This window comes from Simochromis diagramma, unplaced genomic scaffold, assembly GCF_900408965.1.
Source record: "Simochromis diagramma unplaced genomic scaffold, fSimDia1.1 OVJJ01000571.1, whole genome shotgun sequence".
Lineage (NCBI taxonomy): Eukaryota > Metazoa > Chordata > Actinopteri > Cichliformes > Cichlidae > Simochromis > Simochromis diagramma.
In genome coordinates this window covers 3,575,876-3,586,023 of record NW_024386885.1, presented here as the reverse complement: position 1 = coordinate 3,586,023, position 10,148 = coordinate 3,575,876, and the positions used below count along the sequence as shown (strand labels likewise).

Genomic DNA, 10,148 nt, shown 5'->3' with positions numbered 1-10,148 from the left:
CTGCATATGATGAATGAACTTTGACTGTATTGTCCAGCTGAGCCATCAAACCCCAGCAGGTGAACCTTATTCATGACATGGTAACAATGTAAAAAATTAAACAGCAACAGCTAATAACAGGAATCGGACGCGGTCCACCCAAGTCCACAGCAACCACCATAGCAACAGCCTAGCATGACCTTAAAAACATATTCTGTCTTCATAACTATCAAAAACGTGAAATGATTTGCAAAGTGTGAAAGTGTTACAGCTGCAGAGAGCTATGGCGGCATCTTTGGAAGCTGTTTACATAGCTAATAATATACGATGTAACCATGGAGACAGTCAGTCACGTGAGCTAGCGGTGCACGTTTACTACAGTGAATAAGGTGATTGCGTGCACAGCGTCCACACGCTGCAGGGGGTAAAGACATTACTTCAATATTGTTTTATATTTATATATATTTGCCTTTGTTGACCATCACCTCAGGTTCACCATCACAGTTTCAGCAGACAGATGCACACTGTCTAAGTATGAACACACTCAAAAACTCATGTCTCAGAAACAAGCACAGCTGTTCATGTTTGTCATTAGAGTTTTATTTGTAAGAAAATTGTGAACTTCATATTGTGCATCAAATCAAAGAACATTTGACAAGTCTGAGTCATTCATTTGCCCTACGAGAGCTGGAATAAATATATATCCTGACAGTTACAGTTGAAACAGTAGAGACAGGTAGAAATGGGATCAGATTAATCTTTGCTTAGTCAGACACCTCCTGTGTTCAGGCCATCGTATTAAAAAACAAACAACAGCACAATCCGTGTGATTTTGCATCCATAATATCCTATTAGAGCGATTAGAACATGCTGTAGGTATTACAGGTACTGCACTGCAGTGGTTTGTATCATATCTATCTAATAGACTCCAGTTTGTGTATGTAAATGGAGAGTCCTCTTCACACACTGAGGTTAATTATGGAGTTCCACAGGGTTCAGTGCTAGGACCAATTCTGTTTACATTATACATGCTTCCCTTAGGCAGCATCATTAGAAGACATAGCGTACATTTACACTGCTATGCAGATGACACCCAGCTCTATCTGTCCATGAAGCCAGATAACACACACCAATGAGTTAAACTGCAGGAATGTCTTAAAGACATAAAGACCTGGATGGCCGCTAACTTTCTGCTTCTTAATTCAGATCAAACTGAGGTTATTGTACTCGGCCCTGAAAAGCTTAGAAATATGGTATCTAAGCAGATTCTTACTCTGGATGGCATTACCTTGGCCTCCAGTAACACTGTGAGGAACCTTGGAGTCATTTTTGACCAGGACATGTCCTTCAACGCACATATTAAACAAATATGTAAGACTGCGTTCTTCCATTTGTGCAACATCTCTAAAGTTAGAAATATCCTGTCTCAGAGTGACGCTGAAAAACTAGTTCATGCATTTATTACTTCCAGGCTGGACGACTGTAATTCATTATTATCAGGAAGTCCTGAAAACTCCCTGAAAAGCCTTCAGCTAATCCAAAATGCTGCAGCAAGAGTCCTGACAGGGACTAGAAAGAGAGAGCAGATTTCTCCTGTTTTGGCTTCCCTTCATTGGCTTCCTGTTAAATCCAGAATTCAAAATCCTGCTCCTCACATACAAGGTCTTAAATAATCAGGCCCCATCTTATCTTAATGACCTTGTAGTACCATATCACCCTATTAGAGCGCTTCGCTCTCGCTCTGCAGGCCTACTTGTTGTTCCTCGAGTATTTAAAGTAGAATGGGAGGCAGAGCCTTCAGCCTTTCTCACTCACTAGGTGTTAATAGACCTCTCTGCATTAATCACACTTTTTATTGCTTGCTCATAGGGGGTCATTGATTGTTGGGTTTTTCTCTGTATGTGTTATTGTAGGGTCGACCTTACAATATAAAGCACCTTGAGGTGACTGTTTGTGTGATTTGGCGCTGTATAAATAAAATTGTGAGATTTCATCAGAGATGTAAAAATTGCAGCTGATGTTACTGTGTCAAAGTTACCGAGGCTGGAACACAGAAACATTAAATAGATTTTTTCCTCACCTAATTTATTTATTTTTTCCAGCATAAAAACCTTTTAAAAATATGCTTTAGTTCAGATTTTAATCCAGAAATTCAGTAATGAACATATAAAGATCACCTGTGCAAAAATTTCTGTTTCTAAAGTGAAAAAGTAAAAAAATTATAGCACTTTTAATAAATGTTTAGGTGTTTCCAGCCCGGCCCAATTTTGGCACACATTGGACACCATATGTAAGTAGTAGGCGAGGGCTGGTTCTTTTAGGTTCAGCTGCTAACAAGATGGTGTATCGGTCAGAATACAGGACGGAGGACAAGAGGCTGTCACAGTCAGCTAGTTTATTGTCACCTCAATGCTCAGTGTTGCCAGCAGTCTGTAGTAACATATGTTGCCATTAGACTAAATATATGTCACACCAGCAGTGGTTCAACTAATATAAACTCAAACAATATCTAATATGATAAACCTACACATGCATGCATGCATATACATGTCCATGACATAATATATAATAACTCAAATTATGCAAACATTACATAACTTGGTTCAAACACACAGAGAACACCACATGAAAATGCGCTGCTACAACTCAGTAGAAAGTAATTCAAGCTGCGGCAAATCTCGAGATTGCAAATAAACATATTTAAGGTAAGTTAGTTTTCAAGTTGCTATACATCAATACAACCATTACATCCCAAATTGTAATAATATGTATGCATTAAGTCCGTAGTAACTACATAAATTGGAAAAAGGTGCAATAAACTAAATAAAAAAAAGAATCGAAAATCGTTTGTGAGTGAAAGAGACAGACATGTACAGACTGAACTGTTCAACAGTCAGTGTTTCTCTAACAGGACGACCCTCTTTACACTCAGCACAGACACACTGAGGCACCACTTTCTAACCAAAACCCAGGATAAAGAGTATCAGTGAATGTGGTGTTGAAGGTGTGGAGGTGGATCAGAGTGTCAGAGACTCTGTAGAAGGACAGAGTGCCAGCAGGACAGTCCACATACACTGCTACTCTCTTAGAGACGGAGGAGGAGGAGGAGGAGGAGGAGGAGATGGATGCTCGATTGTTATTGTGACAGACAGCATCAGGACCATCTTTAATGCAGTCCAGACTCCAGGACTGATTGTTGTATCCAAAAACACAGTTGTACGTCTCTCCTTTCCTTCTGATTCTTCTGTAACTCACTGATATATCAACCAGTCCTTCCCATTTGACCTCCCAGTAACAGCGACCAGTCAGACCATTTGTGCACAGCAGCTGGGGACGAACATCGAATCTGTCTGGATGATCAGGATACGACTGAACCTGCTCCACATGTGTCACCATCCTGTTGTTGTTGGACAGTTGGAGCTTTGTGTTCACTGTGTTTGTGTCGATTGTGAGTTGACAGGAATCTGATGGAGAGAACAAACACAATCCAGCTGCAGTTATTGATCCATCATCTGTTCATTGATTGAAGAGATGATGGATCAGAGATGTGAATGTGTGCTGCTTTGTTTTCATGAATCCCATTAAAAACACACTTACACTTGCTCAGACCTGGTGTCAACCATTGTTCTCCAGCAGGCTGCACCCTGAAAGGAGGAGGGGGGTCAGAGCAGCACAGTCAGCATGCACACATGGACATTACATGGCTCTCATACACAGACTGATAGTGTTAGGATGAAAAAGGATTAAATAAAGCTGCTTTTGCTTTATGGTTTATACACATTCCTATTGTGCTCATACAAATGTGGCACTCCATGTAATAAGGGCCAAACGCATTAATTCAGCAATATTCTAAAATTGAATTATTAAGACTGACATGTAGAGCTTGCAAACATGCTTACACATCAATTGTGGAGTTAGAGTCAGGGGGATATTTTTTCTGGGCTGAGAGAGTCCGAACACAATGTCCCAGATTTAGATAATCAGTAGAAAATAAGAGGCTAAGAATTGCTGGATAATATTAGTGCAACAAGGTTAGGCTACGGAGGTGTTTTTCCTTTTTTCCAGGAAAGGAGCAGATGGTAGGACAAGGTCAGACATGGACGGAGTGGAGAAGACCCGCAGGGGAGACGGTAGGAGCACCACATCGCGGTATAAAACTGTATTGCATGCTTACAGGGCCATCCTATTTGTGAAGCAGACCGCGTGTTCACATTGAGGTCCAGCACGCAATAACTTGTAACTTCAACTGCTGAAGCCAATAAAATCTTTCCAAAGATAGTCGTTCTCCTTCCTTAAGAAAGAAAAATGAACACAACAAAGTGGCGACCCTGACGGAGTTTTTCAACTGGTTTCGGTTCAGCTCACAGAAAGCCTTCAAAATAAAGGTAAGCAGAGCCTGTTGTTTATATCGAAATCTGGATACCAAAGTAGAGGACGTACGCCCTGACGGCACCATGAATTTTACTTTGTGGCCAAATTGTTCCAGATCTTTGATATAAAGGCTGATTTGTTTTGGTATTGCCCAGTGCCTGGTCAGTGTCTTGCTCAATGGTCAGGTTGGGACTGCCAGTAAGAGTTATAAGACAAAAGGTACATCAGTCCAAAAATTGGAATAGACGGTCCATATTAGACAAAATTATCAGCATATATAAATCAACAGGGATACAGAAAGGAGTTCCAGATGAATAAAAATTCATTCAAAGCCTTCTGTTGATCGCTTTCATTTCTTTTACCTTTTTATTTACCTTTAACCTTTTGTATTGTTTATATTGTCTGTTTTGTTACTTAGTGTTCTTCTTGATGCATTTCTCAATCATCCAGGTAAGTAAATCTCCAAAAGTTGATTCTGTTCATCTGGACGTAGCGTTTTGTGGGAGAAACGTTTCGTCATCATCAGGTGATGTCTTCAGTCTCAGCTGACTGCAGGTTTCAATCTTATAAACAGTAAATTTGCATAATGACTGAAACCAGCCCACTGAAGGAACAATGGGCTGGGAGGTCAGTATCATAATTATGCAAATTCTCATCCCCATTGATCAACAACCACTGATCAAGGGCCATTGATTAAATGGGCCTTGTCCATGAGTACCATTCACAGAGAGTTTGGATACTTAGCGTTCTGTTTATTTTTACCTTCATGTTCAGCTCTTTGTGACGGCCTGCCTACAAAAAGCGCTTAATAAGTACACTTTACTTACTTATAAATTGGCAAACCCAACAGTTAACGGGTTTGAGTCTATAGTACTTTGCATAACACCCAATAAGGATTTTAGCCGTATTAATTATGTTCATTACAATGTTCAGAAATTGGCTAACCTGACCAAGAATGCAATAGCTGGACTGTCAGAAAAGTTGATGTCAACGTCAGTTATGACAATCCAGATCAGGATAGCTTTAGTTATGCTTTTGGCAAAAAATTGGACACATTGGGTGTGTCCAATGCTTGGGTTGGCTTGTTGTATGTATATTTCAAATTATACAGCTCTGGACGGGTCAGTTACCAGGGCACCGGAAGGATTATGGAAACTGTCACATGAGATGAAAGAATTTTCTGGGATTGATGTTGTCAGATCTCATGTTTGAGGACTCTTATAAACAGATTGATAACAACGGCAGTAAAGGACGAACACGTGCCACCAAACTATCAGATGCCATTGCTGGTTGGGGTCGGGTGAGGAGGACTCAGGACTGAGTCGAGAGATAAGTTGGAGCCCCAGATGTTGAGAAGTAGAAGGGCTAAATATGTATTGCTCATTTGGTGCTTAGGCTTTTATTATCAAAAGAAACACTGAATCCTTTTAGAAGATAAAATGTCTGTTTGTTTGATGCGTCTGTCTGTAAGACCCAGTAACTACGTGAAGAAGGCCGACAGCTGATTTAGCACTGACTCGACCAGAAGACTGCTCTCCAGTTAAGGCTGAAAGGCTGAGTATCACACTGGATGGGAAGCTGTGGGATAGCAGGCTGAACGAAACACATGTTCCTTTGATTCACATGTAGAATATATGTGAAAGGGAGAGAATCAGAGAACTCTATCATTCCCTGAGGAAATTAAAATTCATCCTCCTCTATCAGACATTCTCTCCATACCTGAGAGTGTCCAGTCTCCAGCCTGGATCCTTCAGTCCAGCCGACAGCAGCTTCATTCCCGAATCACCTGGATGATTGTAACTCAGGTCCAGCTCTCTCAGATGGGAGGGGTTGGAGCTCAGAGCTGAGGCCAGAGACGTACAGCCTTCCTCTGTGATCAGACAGCCTGACAGACTGCAGACAGAACAACGTGTGAACACTTTTTTGTTGTTGCTGTGTTGTTGTTTTTTCTTTTTTTTGAGCTTGAATGCCACGCACCCATTCCACGCATTCAGTTAATGTTAGCTTTATTTATAGCAGCAGCAATTGAGAACACATAATGAGATATAATTAGTTGGATTTTTTTGCCCATTGTTAATCAGCGGTGCCAGCTTTGTCTTTCACAGTGATAAGGCCATGAGGGTTCTGCACAGTATCTTTGCTGTTCCTAGGACTGCACTCTTCTGGACGCAGATCTCAGACGTCATTCCTGGGATCTGCTGGAGCCACTCGCCCAGTTTGGAGGTCACTGCCCTCGCTGCTCCAGTTACCAAGAGAACCACTGTTTCCTTCACCCTCGACATCTTTTTGAGCTCATCTCACAGCCCGTCGTATTTTTCAGGTTTCTCATATTACTATCACCCAGCTACATCTATCACTATGACTGTCTTCATCTGCTTTTTCTATCGCCTCCTTTAGCCAACTGATGATCTCACCAGTGGGGAAGGGCATAGGTATTGATTGTCCAGATCTTGTTCTTCCCATTCGGCTGACTGCTCAGAACTTGTGGTTGCAGCTTTCCTGGAAGCCACATTTGCCTGTGGGATTCCCAGGTACTTGTAACTATTCTCAATTTCTTATGGTCTTTTTTGCATTTCCTGCAGTTTTTCCTTAATCTATCATTCATAGCAATGAAAGGGAATTAGTATATCACGAGCACAAAATAGCCCTAAATTCTCTAAATGGACGGTGAATGAATTCACTTTTTAAACATGCAAAAATATGAAATATGAAAAAAGTATACAGTACCCAGAGTCTAACACTACGCAAAAGGTTAAACAAAAATAATTTGACAATTATGTGATGGGTAGCTGTTTAAATATTAATACATTTAATGTTTTATGGCTGATTCCTGACCTGAGAAATTCCAGTTTACAATGTGGATTTTTCAGTCCTGCAGAGAAAAGCCTCACTCCTGAATCCCGCAGGTCATTGTTACTCAGGTCCAGCTCTTGGAGACTAGAGGACTGGAAGTTGAGAGCAGACAGAACTTCACAGCTTCTCCCTGAAAGGTTACAGCCACTCAATCTGAAAAGCAAGATTTGTGATAAGATTAAATTACTGTAAATGCTGAACCTAGACAGCCCAATTCATGGTTAAGAAAATAATCTAAAATTTGAGTTAAAACAAATCTAATAAAACATTTTAAATTTTCCTGGTGAAAACACAAATCAAGCTCTGTCTAAATATACCTGTTGGCATAAACAGAAGGCACTATTGGTCACTTTCTTGGCCCAAACAAATCTCTTCTAAGGGACACTTAAGTGTTGCACCTCCACCAGATGCTTTTGGTCAGTAAGCTTCTGGTATGATCACACTTGTTGGAAAGTTCATAGCAGAAATGAAAAAGGAGATAACAGACTACACTGAAGGCGAGTTATAACTGAGCTATGATTAGCTAACTAAAGTATGTGTAATTGATATAAAGAACAAAACTCCTGTCCTTGAAGACAACATTGTGAGTGAAAAACACGAGGCTAGCAAATCTCGGAGACGAGGCTGAAGGATCAGATCTAGAATGCATGCAGAAAGTATTCACAGCATTTCAGTTTTCTCCAAGTTGTCATGTTAGAGCCTCATTCCAAAATGAATCACACCAATCATGCCTTGCTGGCTTAAAAGGCTGTGCTGTTAGTCATTAGATTGTTGTTGTTGGTATGTGTTGGGCTGTTAAATAAAGCAGCATGCTGAAAAGCATGAAACTGTGGTTGGGTCTGCCGTGTGATGTTTACAGTGGTGCCAAAACCCAGGAGGGGGCGTGGCAGACCCAAGACCGGGCCAGCCAGGGAAGGAGCTGGCCCAAAAAGTGGCCGAGCTTGCAGGCAGCGGTGTCTCGCCACCCGTGGGAAGAACTACAAAACTGATCCGAGTGCTGGATGCAGCGAATCATGAGTCTAGCAGCTCAGATTAGTTCCTGGCCGTCACCCCCGCCACCCCCCACCTATGACCCTCAACTGCACAGCGCCTGTTCTGGCCTCCAGGGTGAAACCAGCCAGGATGCAGCCTGTCAGCGCACCCATCACCACTCCTTGGGTGGGAGCGGCTGTTGGCCGGCAGGGGCCTGCACCCGTCATGGCCCCGGAGGAGGGCCGCAGAGCGACTGGTGTGTCTTCACGGTCCGGCCAGAGGCACTGCGAGGGGCCTCTCCAGCCAGAGGTGGAGGTCGAGGAGGCGCTGCGAGGGGCATCTAAAGCAGGTGGTGGAGGTCGAAGCGTGCAAGGGTCGTGCTACTCCTGAGGTCACCGTGCTGGCCGGTCTAGCGGTGTCCTGAGGTCAGCACGCCAAGTGGTCCTGCATGCCGGCCACCTGCCAAGCCACGTGGGAGCCTCTGCTTACATCTGCAATTGCCACATGGGTGGCCCCCATCACCAGCGCCACGGATACGTGGGTAGCCACCTGAACTCACACTTCCCTATCGCTGAGCCGCTGTAGGGGAGATGGACTCACCTGTACGGCATATGCAATCCCGGCTCACGCTGCAAGCTGTGGAGCTGCAGCTGACTGTGTGTGTACAGCAACCGGGAAAAAGTGTTAAATACAGCAGGATGCAAACTGTGAAACTGTGGTTGGTTCTGCCGTGTGCTGTTTACAACCCATAGTGACAAAGTAAAAAAAAAAAATCTGCTTGAAAAATTTTCAGAAACTTATTTAAAATGAAACAACCAAAAAATAAATAAATAAAACGTATAAGCAAGTATAAGCAAGTATTCACAACCATGCCACTCAAAATTAAGCTCAGGTGTATCCCGTTTCCACTGATCATTTGTTAGATATTTCTACAAGTTGAATAGAGTCCACCAGTTGACTGGCTGTGATTTTTAAAGGCACAGGCTTGTTTATTTACGGTCCCATTTTTGAGAGAGCATTTCAGAGCAAATAGAGAGGTGACCAAAGATCTGATGTGAACTCTTTGGCCAGAATGCCAAATGTCGTGTCTAAAGGAAACCAGCTAAAGGTCATCACCTGGCCAATACCATCTCTACAGGTGAACAAGTGGTGGCATCAGGATGCTGTGGGAAGGTTTATGGCAGCAGGAACCAGGAGACTAGTCAGGGAAAGATGAATGCAGCAATTTACAGACATGTCTTTGATAATCGAGAGGCTTGAGAGGACCTTTGACAGCTGAATTATTTTGAATATTTCACAAATTCAAAAAGGAATGACCACATATTTACTTACAGAGCTCTGTTGGAGGCTTTGACCACTGGTAGCAGTCTCAGAAGAGCCTCCTCTGAAGCAGAGTATTTCTTCAGGTCAAACACATCCAGATCTTTTCTGATGACCGTAAGATGAAGACCAGAGCTGACCACTGAGCAGGAGACAGTTTATCTGTGGAGAGACTTCCTGATCTCAAGGACTGTTGGATCTCCTCCACTAGAGAACGATCATTTAATTCATTCAGACAGTGGAACAGATTGATGCTTTTCTCTGTAGACAGATTCTCACTGAGCGTCTTCTTGATGTACTGGATCATTTCCTGATTGGTCTGTGAGCTACTTCCTGTCTGTGTCAGCAGGCCTCGTAGGAGGGTCTGGTTGGTCTGCAGTGAAAGACCCAGGAGGAAGCGGAGGAACAAGTCCAGGTGTCCATTTGGGCTCTGTAAGGCCTTGTCCACAGCAGTTTGGTAGAAGTTTTTCTCTGTAGATTCTCTTGTGTCAGAGTTCTTGGAGGTTGTTTGTTGTTCTTCCAGCAGATTGAGTCCAGAGTTGATGAAGGTCAGATGGACATGAAGAGCAGCCAGAAACTCCTGAACACTCAGATGGATGAAGCAGAACACCTTCTCCTGGTACAGTCCTCTCTCCTCTTTAAATATCTGTGTG

At 42.7% G+C, this 10,148-nt stretch overlaps 1 protein-coding gene across 1 annotated transcript in view; it reads right to left on the bottom strand.

Annotated features, from left to right (window-relative positions):
- The window catches only part of LOC120734646 (protein NLRC3-like), a 54,935-nt gene that overhangs the window by 27,386 nt on the left and 17,401 nt on the right, over positions 1–10,148 (bottom strand). The window lies entirely within an intron of this gene.